This window comes from Varroa destructor, unplaced genomic scaffold, assembly GCF_002443255.2.
Source record: "Varroa destructor unplaced genomic scaffold, Vdes_3.0 BEIS01000001.1, whole genome shotgun sequence".
Lineage (NCBI taxonomy): Eukaryota > Metazoa > Arthropoda > Arachnida > Mesostigmata > Varroidae > Varroa > Varroa destructor.
The window spans coordinates 55,107,813-55,122,351 of record NW_019211454.1 but is presented as its reverse complement, the minus strand read 5'-3'; the positions used below and the strand labels follow the sequence as shown (position 1 = coordinate 55,122,351).

Genomic DNA, 14,539 nt, shown 5'->3' with positions numbered 1-14,539 from the left:
GACTCCTCTGCGAACAGTACTCAGTTGCCGTCAACGTTACTTTCACTGACCCTAGTCGCAGCTACCGCACTGGCTAGATCCAGGTTTCGTACCGCTCGTCCTTTGTTCGTTTTGCCAAAACCTTCTTGTCCAACGAATCATCGTTTGTATGCGATGCGGCCGCATCGCTACTCGTGTAGCCTCCATTCCTGTTTTGTGTGCACCCCGTACCTTCCCTCTTCGTTCATGAACCGCTTCCTACAGGGTCGCATGCCCGGCTTCGTCTGACACGTCTCTGTGTTCTCGACCTTGAAAGCGCTGGCATTGGCTTGTTGTAGCGGTCGAGGTGGCCCGCTGCGACTGCAGCAGCATCGGCATGATCGAGCAGAGGCCTGCATGCGTTACCACGTCAACATTGCTATGATCACGAACTAGTGACTTGCAACTCAATTCTGTGCGCGTTTTATTTTTTTCCTTTTCCCTGATTTGCCGTTTCTGTATTTTCCGTTCTCCGCAGTAAAGACAACACGAGACAGCACCTCTATACGTAAGATATATGGATGCAATACTATCTACATCGGCATTCTCAGAAGTAACATTCAGTCCTAGCCTTTCTTTTTGCCATTTTACGCATTCAGTGACGGTGGTATCTTACTCCATATCTGCCGATCCGGTGTTACCTCATCATGTCTTCCGTTCTTTTAATACACTTGCATACAAATTTACATCTAATAAGTCTTCTTGGGTGAGCCTACTGCTGTCACTAGGTAGAGCAGAAATGACGTCGAGCCGATAGAGTCTTTCTTTTACTAAGTATTGATTTTCTCCTATCAAACGTCAGTATTAGCGGCGGGTTGTATCTCATATCGTATTTGAAACGCGTATTAAGTACGCGGCACGAGTGTGCCTAAATGGCGTTGCTCTATAGTTTTTCAAATGTATTTCCTATCGTGTTGGTGAAAGGCTCTTATTGGCCTGTACAGGTTTATACTCGTTACGTACCATAAAGTTGTTGAACATGCAAAAGCTGCTTACTTAATTGTGTTGCAAGAAGATGGGAACAGAAGTAGGGGAAGTGGAGCTTCTGATACCGAAGCATCGTCAGGATTTTAACGACATTCAGAAATGTGTGATTTGAATGTTTTAATTGTATATTTCCTGGTAAAGAAAATTCATAAGCAGCTTTTTCTTCTGTACGTTTGTCCAGTCTTTCGTGCTTATCTTGAAGGGCTATTGAAAGCTATTCTTGGCAGATTATGATCTAGCAGTTATCTTAACATCTTCCTGACCTGGATATTAGAAATGAGTAAATGTTTAAAACAAACGTAATCTATCTTACCTCATGTAGCATATAACATGGGTAAACAGAGTGGCTAATTTCGCGTCTAAAATACGGGTAATTTTTAGGACGTTCGTTAACTAAGCACAATGCGTTGAAGACTTTGGATTATTCGCGTATTAAATCAATTAACCTATTTTGTCATTGAACTCCGACTAAACATCACAAATTTTAAATCGGTAACATCCACGACTTTAGAACGTATCTATAATATCATCTTCGGATGCGCTGATGTCACGTTAGTTCTTTATAAGACTGAACGAAACTAAACTTGGGACGGAAAAATAATACGGGCTTCTATTAAGCTTAATCTATCTATTTAATGTCAGCTAAAAGGCTTTAAAAAAGATCCATGACTGCATCGCTCGCGCCCATTATCTAGGTGAGCGGTCTGAAGTGGTCAATTGTATGCGATCACTCAATTTGTTTCTTGTTATTTAACCATATTCTTTAACGGTCTTTAAATCCCGTCTTTATGCTGACATATTGCAGTTTGTTGGACTCACTAACTTTTTGATTTAATTTCTTTTTGGAAGTAGGTTGCATGCTAGCCCATCGCTGAGAGACACCCAGATAATTCTGACCAATATGGTAGCCTTCAAAGCTTTTTATAATGCTGTAACATTAAAGTTCTATTTAGAATTCTTTATTTGTAAATTTAAACTCTTTTATGGTTTTGGATTGGATTTCGTTAATATCTCGCGGAATCAAGCATAGGTGATTAGACAAACATAACTGAACTACTTTCGAACTTAGTTCATTCCCTTTCATGACGAAAACATACTGAAGACACAACAAACAAAATACCTGTGGGACGGTTTGCTGAACCCTGCTTTCGTTAAAAACGTACCGAAAACTCACATTTCATCTTCATTTACACACCAGCATTTATAAAGTCTCCAAGAGCTATCCTTTAATTTTAATAACACGTCTGCGTTCTACATTCAACCTTATTGACAAATTATTTTGATATTATGCAGATACTTCATCGGCCTTCGGGGAAGAAACAAGCCTGAAACACCTCTACCTTCAGCGGCGTTGTCTGGGTTTTCATGTGGAATTGGCCAACCATTTAGTATTCGGGATAGCTAAAGGATTTTTTTTTGCAATGGCGCTAGCCATCTGTGCAAAACATGCAGCTGTTTGGGTCACGTTTTTTTCTCCTGGTGCACGTGTGGCGTTAGCTCAAAGCTTGCGAGCTGATCCTTCTGTAACCGGACCCATTCTTAGATTTTTCATAGCCCAAAAAGCATCCTGTGACTTTGTACCTACCCAGAGTCCTGTCCATTGCAAACCTTTATGGTAACATTAGGTGACGTAGTCCCACTTATCTGACAGAAACACTTTCTCAGTCAACAACAAATAGTGTAGCATGTCCACGCTTTTTCGTGGCCAACAGTTCTTGTTCGAATTCAGGCAAGAACGGAAGATTCCTTCAGCTGTAAGTAGGTGTTGGGAAATCAGTGAAGTTACGTGCTGTATGATGTACGGCGGCAAAGGTAATTCTCACAGGGCGAGGTCGCAATTTAGACTTTTCTTAAGAAAAAACTGATTACGTCTTCATGTATGTGCGTGAATGTTTAAAGACTTCCTGTTGTTTTTTATTACGGGATCTTCCAGTCTCAGCTCTGGACAAAGAGGCGCTAACCAGGGTTGCAATGGTGTTTAGCGCTCAAATAAGATTCCTTGGCTCAACATCGACTTTGTATGTTGCTGATAAACCTTTGTGTTCGGCGATCGCCGTTGTTTTCCACGCGAAAAAACAGCAGAAGGATCTCATCGCTCTCAAGCAGCCTGCTCATTCATACAATTAGACACAACATTTAGATGATGTTATAAAACTGTAGATGTACGCATGCAAAGCGCTTGTTAAATCGAAAGTAGTCATAACAAGAAATACCATTATCATCCATATATGATACCTAGAACATTTAGGTGTTACTCCTGTAATGCTGGTTGGTGTTTTTAAGTATCGACTAGCGGCGCGATGACGACGTATGTGTCGGCTGCTCCGAGAACCATCACCCATCGACGTAAGTGGCGCAAGAAAAAGAACGATGACCAGAAATGATGACTACGACGTCGTTGATGATAACGCTTCAATGGCTTTCGTTTACTATAATACCTGGCGTTCGCTGCTGGCGTCACCACCTCAATCAACATCTACAAAGCAAGTAGTCTAACTTTTTTCGAGCTCTTACCTAGTTCTCCAGCCGATCGACTAGATCCCAGTTTACCGTTAAGTCAGTCTTCAGCAGCAGCAGCAGCAAAATTATTAGCAACATTATTGCTGGTTAGGCGCATCAAGAGGCGTAGGAAGCTTGAATACAGAGGTGCTGTCGATATTGGCGCTGTGTAAATGTTGATGGAGTCTTGTCAGTTAGTGTCTGTCTATCTGTGTGTTCGTTGGGATGCCAATAATCTATCATTCTCAGAACAACGCTTTTTTATTCACTACGCCCTCTAGACGCCCTGCCGCAATACCCTAGGTTTTTTCGAACCGTTGTTTGCTTGTTATGTATTGTCTAGTGGCCTTTAGCGTTATCCGCCAGCGGCTACAGCTGTTGCCGCTAGGGGGCAAAAGTCTCCAAGGGGCCCCGTTCGTCTGATCTAACCTATTATAGTGCTGCGTGGCATTTGATTCACATTTCTTGTCGCACCAACGCGATCGCTACAAGCGGCACAAACTGAAAATTGAAGCAGGCCAGCTCGTAGAGACAACAACAATCACCAGCGATCGCCCGGTTGTTGCCCTGTCCCACGACAGCAACAACCACGGCTGTAGCTGCCGCTTCGCTAGTGCCTTAAACGGCCCCGTCTTAAGCGTTGATCCATCCATTGCGGTCCTAGCTCAGTCACCCAACGTCGTTCCAACGTGAGACATCTAAAACCGGACCGAGTGGGGTTAACACAACAGCTTTCTACCATCTATTCCCCTCCTGCCTTCTGTCTTTGCACCGTATCACAATCACTGGACTTCCATTTCTTTCACAAAAAGAAGCAGAGCCACTAAACGACGACTTCAATTACACAGTAGGACATTATTGGCTCCAGAACCCTTTCCTCCCTAATCCATTACTGCTGCTCCTTCTTCGACTTTTTTGTTCCGTTGTTGTCATACCTAGCTTTCGTGTGGCGATGGATAGGGCGCGACCCGGAAGTTCTACCAGTCAAGCAAAAGCAACCCGTGTTTGCAGTGATGACGCTCTGCTAGTACTGCTGGTATCACGGTTAGCAGCATCAGGTGGTCACTGGGAGAAACGGCATAAATCGCTTTTTTAAAAGAAAAATCCCCAACTTTTACTACGAAAGCAACAGCGAACAAACGAATGAACACCGATAGTAACAATGATGGCTCGACATCATAATATATCGAACCGAGAGCAGTGACGAAGTAATGTAGTGACTGTGAGCCACGTCTGCCAATGCCTCCGCTACTGATGCAATCGTCAAATGATGTTTATGAATCACGACTATTTTTCGGTGGATCACTGCTCGTAAGAACTGTGTTGTCAGTGTCGTGTTTGTTCCCCCCGCTGTGATCACCTCTACAGATCGCTATCGCTGCCGTCACAGTGATTGTCGTCAGGTTTCTGATGATGCCTGCGCACATCGTCATACATAGTTTGTGTATTACACATACACAAATATATATAGATACACATGAAGTACTCCCGTATCCGGGAATAAATGTTCCAGTTGCTTTGTTAGCTAATGATGACGTTGCCATCAAGTGCGGGTCAACAAAACATGGAAATGGATTTGCTAATAGGCTGTTACAAGTGAACTGAGCAGACTCTGAAATTATACCAATTTATATTAGTCTAGTTGGGTTAGAATAATTATTTTTTAACGTATGTTGGAGGTACTATATTTGATCTTCGGCACGCTCGCCCCTGCGTTTTAGTAGTTTCCGGACTGACACATATATAGCATTCACGTTCCCATGTATAATTTCTCTGTCTACCCCTTCTCAAAGAAAATAGCGAGATTTGCTTGCCTACCAGTTGCCCTTTTTGGAGCATGAATAGCTTGGTAATTTATATCACGGATTTAGAACAAAAGAATAAGCTGGTCAAAGCTAATTCTGGATATTCCTTTGCTCAGTGTTGGAAGTAATTGAGGCATAGCGATGCGGTTTTGCGTTGTCATAAAGTAACCGGACTGCGTACTTTTGATTGCCATACGAACAACCTACAAATCTCTTGAGGAACTCCACTTAGTAGACATTTATTATTCCATTTTCAGCGAATGTCTAATAGTTGCACATGCCTCTAATATCCATCGCTTTATATTCGAGCCTTCTTAACACTGCCACCGAACTCGATTTCTTTCTGAAGGGGGGTGATGCCGTCTTTTTGTCTGGTCTCTCTCTATTTCTCGCCATAGAAATTGACTGTGGCGAGCGTAGGCTCCAGGCAGATTTGTTGTTGAATAAAGTTCTGCAAGCAGCATGTGAAATACACGACACGCACTTCCAACTGGCCTGGTGTCAATTCACGAAAGATTAATTCTTTAGTTGGTTTCCATATTTTCAGTATTTGGGTTATAATTCTGTAACAGGTCGCATGAGAAATGCCCTTAAACTTCAAGCTCCGCTTTTGTTAAAAGCTTTCTCGATCGTAGCAACAGGCCTTATTGTTCTCGTCACGACATCTGGTCAGCTCGCTGGTCTTCAGTACTTAAGTGTCTGCTCCTAAAACATGCAGACATCGTACTTTCGCTTAAGGTGTCCTTGTCTACTTTCTTCACCAATTTTTGATAAATCTTCAAACAAAACCTTGGATCGAAAACTTGCCACTGATTTCTAATTTCCGAGACCAAAAGATGTAGTTCCTTCTTAACTTACTTTCTAGGAGCGCACTTAACAGACTTTCTTCCACAAGTTTGTAGAAAATTGGAGTGTTTATCAGCGAAATTTCGTCTGCCAGTGGCGCGTAATTCAAAAGCTATTCAGTTTCAAAATCCGCCGGATTTATATGTAACAGCATCGTATTTTTCAACGTCTGCTTTGTTCTTTTCCCTTATATCGTAATACAGACGCGAACGAAGGGGCAGGGACGACAACATAACTAGTTTTTTCATACCATATATATATAGAAGTCAGCGGTATCGATGTAAGCCACACTACTGTTACCGACAAGGAGTCACGGCGGTGATACGAGGAGCCCAAAAGGTCCAGTTCTGTACTATTCGTTTATTCATCCATCCGCAGGTTGGGGTCGGTGTTTTTTTACGAATACCTACTAACATTTTAAAAGAGTAAGTAAAAAGATGAAAATGTATCTAAGAGCTGGCTATAAACGAATGGATGAATTTAGCTGAAGCAGACGTCAGTAAAATTTGTCAACTCGGTCGCAACTGAAACACTCGTTGGGAAGACTACAAAGAATAATCAAACGCCGCAGCAACAATGATATAACGACACGCAAATGTTGTTACGCTTCTGGGAGTTGCCTGCCTGGCCGTGTCGAATATTATTATTATTATGAGACTGACAAAAATTTGTATAGCGGTGGCATCCGGAGATGAGTACGCTATCATATCGGTGAAACAACGCCCGCCTAAGATGCTTCTAGCAGATTGCCAGCCCGCATACGTAAGCCATCATCAGCTAACCGGGGGGTATAATCCTATGATTCAATGAGAATGATTCAGTTGAAAGATGGGGCACTGACGGCTGAAAGTTACATTGTGTGTTGATAATACTGTGCCTAGATAATACCCTGATAACTTTAATTGGCGAGTTTTCGTTACTTTGTTAGCGTTATTATGAGTGCACTACATTCGCATGGATACTGGTGAAACCCAAGCTGATATTGGACAGGATTGTATGTATACAAAGCTAAATATGGCAGAGCATGATCGCTCTGTTATTTGGATATTTATTTATTTTTAAACCAGTATCATCTATCAAGATTTCGAAAGCAGATATCAGGCAATGCTTATGCATGAGGAGTTACGAGTATTTCAACTATTTTATTCCACGCGTATTCCCTCTTTCCGTTCTGATACCGTAACAGGATTTTCTACTTACTATTCTAACAACGGATTTTGTGTCTATAAAAAAAAGAAAACTTTAATACACTATGATGCTTATTCTGAAAAAAATCACGATGTGCATAAACTTATGCATATCTTGCACCCTTTTGAGGGCAACCTCACCATGAAGCTATTAGCATTCTGTTAATAAATAAACTTAATATATAAACAAAAAAACAACTAAGGCATATCGTAGCCTGCTTGTCTGTTCCGGCTTCCTAAGGCGCTAACTTTGAATGCTTATCAGCCGTGATTCTAAGTGATAATGGAAAACTCAAGTCTACTATCGCCTACATACATAGGTGCATCAAACGATACCAGTTTAGGTGCTTTACGCTAACCAGCTATTGCCAAAATGTTTACAGGAGTGTTTCGCAAGCCTGTTACGTCAAATGCTATTTCCTTGATGTGCTTCTTAAAAGCTGGTACCGTTCGTCATGTTTTGCTTGAACAACCATTTAAAATGACTTTGTACGCCTAGAATAAGGCAAATCAAGGCAATCAAACTGTTGGATTAATTAGATCCACCTCCCTACAAAAAAGAGAACCACCGTATTTACGCGTAGATATTAGATTTCTAACGCACGCTCTGTTATTGTCACGCGTTACAGCTAATCTTTTATGTAACTATTAGATGTAATTACTATGTTTGTCGCTAAACACAAGTAATAACCTGCCTGAGTCAGGATGCAGATATACACTTTGGCTTCCCAAAGGCCGCAATAACGTCGATGAAAACACTCCTGGACAAACAAAGCGCTGTGGAAGTTGGGCTACATGCTATGTAGGAGCTCATTATCAGGTGGAATTTTCATTATATGAGCAGTAAAGGGCGCGTTGTACGCTTTACTCTAAAGCCTAAAGTATACGTATAGGTGGTCGAGATACGAGTGTGGGCCTTTCAAAAACCTAAAAACTTCCTAAAAATCGAAAATCATAAAGCTTGGATGATTACCAGCACCATGAGTACCGGCTAGAAATCCGATTTAATCGAGCATCGAAGCTCTACCCATTATGAACTCGACTGGGTATTGCATATTTGCGGCAAACTGTATCAAATGCGCTTTCAAATATTTATGCTATAGTTTACATAATTATTATCATTCTCCTCTTTAATATAATCTGTATTTATTTTGTAAATTTCAGTCAAACGGAATATTTTCTAAACGTGGTAAATAGTGCTCTTCTAAAAGGTGGTACGCTTGACAGTCAATAACGTATTACAGCAGATTATAATGCAGATAGCCGCTGAACTATATCTCACCGAAGGCGAGCGTCGCCATTTTCTGTTTTGTTGAAGCGACTAGTCGATGCGATATTCCGATTTTCCGTAATGGCAACTATACTGCCGACCATATATGGAACAAAACAGCATCTAGAACAACCAATGTGAGTTTAAGTGATTATGTATGGGCACATAATGATAATTTAATTTTAGGACACAGAAGGCCTACTAGCCACGGGCCGAGCGACTTTGATGTTTTATCTGGGCACCAACGTCGTTCGAAATAATTGGATGAGCACGAAGAAAAGAACTTTAACCTTGAGCTTTAATTCATTTCTGCTTTTGGTGGAAAAGTATAAAAGAAATAATCTAGCTGAAGGGTACACGGCAGTGTTTTACATGGTTTGCCGTTTTTGAAGTTTATGAGCCATAACTGTGACTCAGTCACAATATTATAATTATTTGTTAATAAGCCGAGACACGGCCACCTGAAGGGCGCTTTAAGATATCATGCCATTCGTATCTGCCCTTTTTACGGTCCTCTGTCTTTTTCGTTCAAACCGTAGTAGTAGATAGGAGCATAGGTAAGTGATGCCATTATATTCAACTTAGTTGTTCAAAAGGTCGTAATTATCGTTTACGAGTTGCTGATTGTTACCGAAGACTTGGACTCGAAAAAATGGGTACGTCTGATAATAGGAATAGCACTTTTACCTTCGTCATCTTACATTCTGGATCAGTCGAAACAGGCCTGCTCAGCTGTGTCAAGTATTACAGGGAACCTACACGTATTTGAATTTGTCTCCACAACGGTTTGTTATGTTATTATTTGTTATGCAAACATAGCATTCTCGACCTGATAAACGCACTTCTCTAGGCTTTCTGAGTTTGACAAGGAATATCTTGAGTCAATTTTGATAAATTTCCCAGATAAGCCTGTATCTTTTAGATGTCGAGCTTTCATTGAATGCGCACCATATTTTCTTGCACCATTTTTGACAGCGATAAAAATCAGTGCCAAAAATTCACTCGTTATTTCCTGAGATACCTGTCATTGAAATGTTAATTCAAAATAGAATTTTGCGATATGGGTGAACTAAAGACAAGGGCCTTGTGAAGCGAAGAAGCCGTTTTTATCGGTATGTGAAACATGACTATTAGAAAACGAAAAACACTAGAAAAGAGGGCCAAGCAACAAAAGCGGACATTAGCTCCCGAAAAAACTAAGTAAATCAGTCTGCAGAATTTAACAGGACCGACTATTTCTAATCTAATTTTAATATGCCTGCTATTTAATATGTCTGCATGATGTTAAAGTCTGTATATTTTAGTCTGACCCAATGGATGTCCGCTGAAGGCTGTAATTATGTTGGGTTTATGTTTGAGTATCTATCTTCTGATACGTTGGCTAGGCAAACTCATCTCTTTTTTAGCAAAGCAATGTACGCACATCTTAGGTCCTCTTCTTTACGCACATCGAATAATATCATTACAGGACTTTTTTAAATAAGGACATATGATCTGCTGCCGTTTAGCAAGCTTAAATTGATCGGCTGCGTTTACCCCAAAATCGCGTATCTACAAACGTACTGAATTGTTAACGGGATTGGTCTCTGTTTGACCCCACATGCTGGATAGAACGTCTATATTTTCTATAACTAACAATAATAATCGCTCATATCTGATATAGATGGATAGGCTGGCTACGTAAATAGTCGTTTTTCTTGCGTTAAAGTCTGTCCATTATTCTTACTCTTGCCGTACTACATGCAAAAGAAGTTCGATTGCATTGCGGTTTGAGGTTATAATTATACTATCCTACTAAATGAAGCTTATTTAAAAGGACGGGTTATATTACAAATTTAATCGATTGAAAGGGGCTTTGAGGCGTCAGCGCAACTTCAAAATCCACGCTTTATGAAGAAGGGCCAATATGCTTGTGACTTTTAATTCATCTTCCTAATAATGATCAAGTCAGTAGAAATAGCTTTTGACAAAACATATCATCTGACACAGCTTTCGTGTAGTGTTAGAAACAATCACTACCTGCGCCTAGAACCCTTGTCCAATTTACTTGTCGGCCTAAACAAAAGTAACATTGTTCACTGTTTTTTAAGCGGTGTATTTATCAAGCTACATCATTCCAGTGCCGGACAGGATATATTGAAACACTGAAATGCAGATCCCATGCTTTTTTTCCCTCTTTGCTCTATTTTTTTCGCCCAGATCTTTGTTTTTCTATGCCCTATCCTTGCGATATATACAATTAAAAACAGTGTCGGCGCCGATAATAACAACTGCGACACGTGCAGGTTGAATGGTAAATCTATTATAAATTAGCAATCATATCGAATAATTGTCGTTATATATATATATATATATATATGTAGGGTGAACGAAAATTTTTCAATCGGTTGGACAGTCTACGTTTCACATACGTTAAGGTAGCTAGAAATATGCAAATTATTTCAATAGGGAGCAGATTTGACCGTACAGCACATTTTTCAAATTGTTTAAAGCCTTTTGATCTACTCAGTATATATTTAGACACACCTAAATAAATATTTCCTGCATATACATGCTGGTAGTGTTAATAAAAAAAAATCGCACCTATTTTGTTATTGGGTCTATGCGTATGTCGTTTCCAGGTGGTGGTGGCGCTAGTGGTGAAATTTGTATATCGCTAAACACATGCTCCGCTGTTCACAAGCCTCCAGCGATGGTCGGTCAGTATTAGGCCAGGCATCTTTCTACTGCCGTTCGTTGACGTGGGGGCAATATAATAATAGAAATAGTTCAATGTATATACATTGTGACGGCGGCGATATTCGAATCGGCGCCGAGCCCATCCAGCCTTGTGGCGGTCATGCCATCGTCTCACTGCTTTTTTATTGGGTAACCTCGTGGCGCGTCACAGACGGTCGCACGCTATCACTATTCTATCTGTAGAATATACAGTAATAACTGTAGTTTTAGATATAGTTTCAGTTTGCTGTAATCATGGTGGCGGGCACCAGAACACCACCGGAGGTGGATAGTGAAGTCACCAGCAGACGTTCACACCCAGCGATGTCACGCGCATTTTCTTTCAACGTTTGTGTTTTCACATAGAAGTTGATATGTGTAAACTGTGTGAGCTAGATACATGGTAGTCTTTTATCTCTGGCTATGCACAAGTGAAGCAATGGGTACTTTTGCGAAGCATTGTTCGCTCTAGATGATCGTTAAGGCGGTAATTGTTTATGTACTTTATAGCTTAGACTTACTATACCTATCTACGTGTTAAAAAATTATCTGAAATTTACCAGCAGTAGCGGTTAGCAGCATCAGAAAACATGTTTCTACCTTTATTCCAGTTTAGGTACGAGTAAAGTTACAAAAGTAATACTGCTTTATTGAACAATCGTGCTATAATGCTAAAAGTGCATATTGAGATTCTTGAAAATCAAGTTCGTCTCGTCGAACTATATAAAATTCAACTCTAAGCAATAAATGTTAATGAACCGACCGAAAAATTCTTATGAATTTCAGTCACCTGTTGGCTAAACTGAACTCAACGATACGCTGTGAGGTGAATACAATTACACTTATCTGGGTATGTTTTTCTAAGAAGAGTCAAAAACACTGGACTGAGAACATTCGCGTAAAATAACTCAAATAAGAAAATCAGTTATTTCTAACATGACGCTGCGGTGTGGCAGGGTAGGCGGGGCAACTAAATGAATAAATTCATGAATCAGTAGATGAAAAACCCGTATCATATTTAACACATTAAATGCTATGAGGTCAAGAGCCCAAGCAGAACGTAGTACCGTATCAAAAGGGCATGCATATTTGGTACTATTTGTTTAATTCAATCGCCACCTGCAGCATACTGAATATTGGGGCATTTTACAAACGGAGTTGAGCCACTAGCGAGTAGTTGTCAACTAGAATAGTTTGAGATGCAACGCCCCCAGAAAGTATTATAAGATCACACAGCAAATCTGAACGCACAAATAAATTTTCTGTGTACGCATTGAATTTTATAGTAAAAAGTGTGACTTCTCCGAAGCGGTACACATTTGAAACGTTTCCTTACTTTATTGGTAGGCATATTGCACATATATATGCGCGTTAAGTGATTCGAACCACCAACGTCCTGGATTGAGCATCTTGGTGCTGTTTTTCGGCCAATTGCGCCATCACTGGCTTTGTCACTAGAACTATGTAAATGAATAATACGTATTGATATCAAAGCTTACGAAAACATCTCAAACTCGATATAGAATGTTGATTGTTTGTGTTCTTATCATTTTTGTGCTGGTATCTATTCTGGTATGCTTGCATTCAAATTGACGGAAGGTGGATAAATTTGCCAGCCTCTGCACGGCCCGTTAGATCAGTCATAAAAGTCAAACATAACAGAATTATCTCTTGCATTGATGGAGAGTCGAGTATCCGCGTAATATGTGCTGACTGCTAATAGAGCTCGCAGTCCTATGCGGGCTCGTTGATATCAGATTTAGTCCATTAACAGACCCCTACACAAAAGTGGCGTAGGCTCGCATATACCTGCAGCATTACATACACATCATGATTACTTATTTTTTGATTATGAACGTATTTGTTATTCTAAACCTTTTTATCTAAAAGGGGTCGCAGTTTGACGTATGAACTTATTATGACAAAAAAGTAATAGAGGTGGCGGAATTTCTCGTATAGTTTTTACTGTGAATAAATATTTTGTCCGAAAGTATGTTAGCATTGTATAAGATGGCGGTTGAAATCCCGTATGAAACAGATTGGTCCCGTCGTATACGATTAAAGCTAGACTTCTACGTCGTTATAATATACGAACTCTCATATGATGAAACTTACTAACGTTAGATGTCCTTTACATATAGCGTTTCTTAATAGGAAACTTTCCAGCTTTACGCAATGGCATAAAATTTGTGCGGTTGCTGTGCCCCTCGTGTATTCTGTCTTTCAACTCAAAGATGAAAAGAAAAGCATTGCGAACCAACCTAGCACATATGTCAAAGAGTCTGCGTCAAAAAGAAGCGTTGCCTTTTATTTCTAATATTAGCTGTGAGAACTCTAGACACGTACGCCGTCCGACTCGGCTCGTGAAGTTCGACATTCAAAAGCGCCTATACCGATATTATGTTCAGTTAATGTTTTGATCTACAGTTTTTTTCAGCTTTTATTCAGTCCTGTCTTTCCTGTTGGAAAAAGACAACTTTCAAAAGAAGGCGCTTCACTCGGATTACGTTCGTACGGAGCTCAAATCTAGATCAATTCGTGTGACTCTCTGGTCTCCGAGCCCCTTGCGCGCTGATACTCTTTAGCCTTCTATAGTGTTTGCATTTGACATGCCTGATACGAGCAAACAACATTGAAGTCTTTCACTAAATTCATGAATGATAAATTAGGCCCAACAAAAAGCCTGACTTTCTACTTCTAAAAGTTTACACTTTATGTAATCATTAAGCCTATAAGTGTTATCTTCATATTTTGTAACGAATTGCTCTGTTTGAAAACAGAACGATAGATGTTTTATAACAGCTTCGAGATTGAGGGTATCTAAGTGTTACCGTTGTTTTCAATATGTAGTACCTCTACATTGCTCGGAGTTATACATGCCAGCGGAAAACAATCAGCAAAAAAAATTATGTTGGCAGTGCTTAAAGAGACGAACAGAAAAGTAACGACGCGCACGTCAGACTCTGTATATCATATCGTTTTGCTTCAAGCGTTATTGCTAGAAGCAGTGGATTGTCCCCATGATGAAATAATGATCGTATACGAAGTCATGAGCCTTGTTAAAACCTAGATACGAAGCAGGGATTTAACAACCTTATTTTATCCGCCACGGATCAAGTAGTAGTTTTGTTTGCTATGTATTACCTAATCAATTAAAATATCATAGTTCCAGTATACTTAAACGTCAGTCATTAAGTTCAGTAAGTTTT

The 14,539-nt window shown here is 40.2% G+C and overlaps 1 long non-coding RNA gene across 17 annotated transcripts in view; it reads left to right on the top strand.

The window, feature by feature from the left end:
* The window catches only part of LOC111254846 (uncharacterized), a 63,458-nt gene that overhangs the window by 45,879 nt on the left and 3,040 nt on the right, over positions 1–14,539 (top strand). The window contains exons 1-5 of one of the 17 annotated variants that reach the window (XR_015320855.1): positions 6,376–6,917; positions 8,507–8,749; positions 11,234–11,311; positions 11,562–11,817; positions 12,117–12,180. This is a non-coding gene — a long non-coding RNA (uncharacterized LOC111254846). Of the gene's footprint in view, positions 1–6,375; positions 6,918–6,977; positions 7,150–8,506; positions 8,750–11,233; positions 11,312–11,561; positions 11,818–12,116; positions 12,181–14,539 lie in introns of those variants that run through there. The other 16 variants (XR_015320853.1, XR_015320852.1, XR_015320858.1 and 13 more) reach the window with 16 other exon arrangements.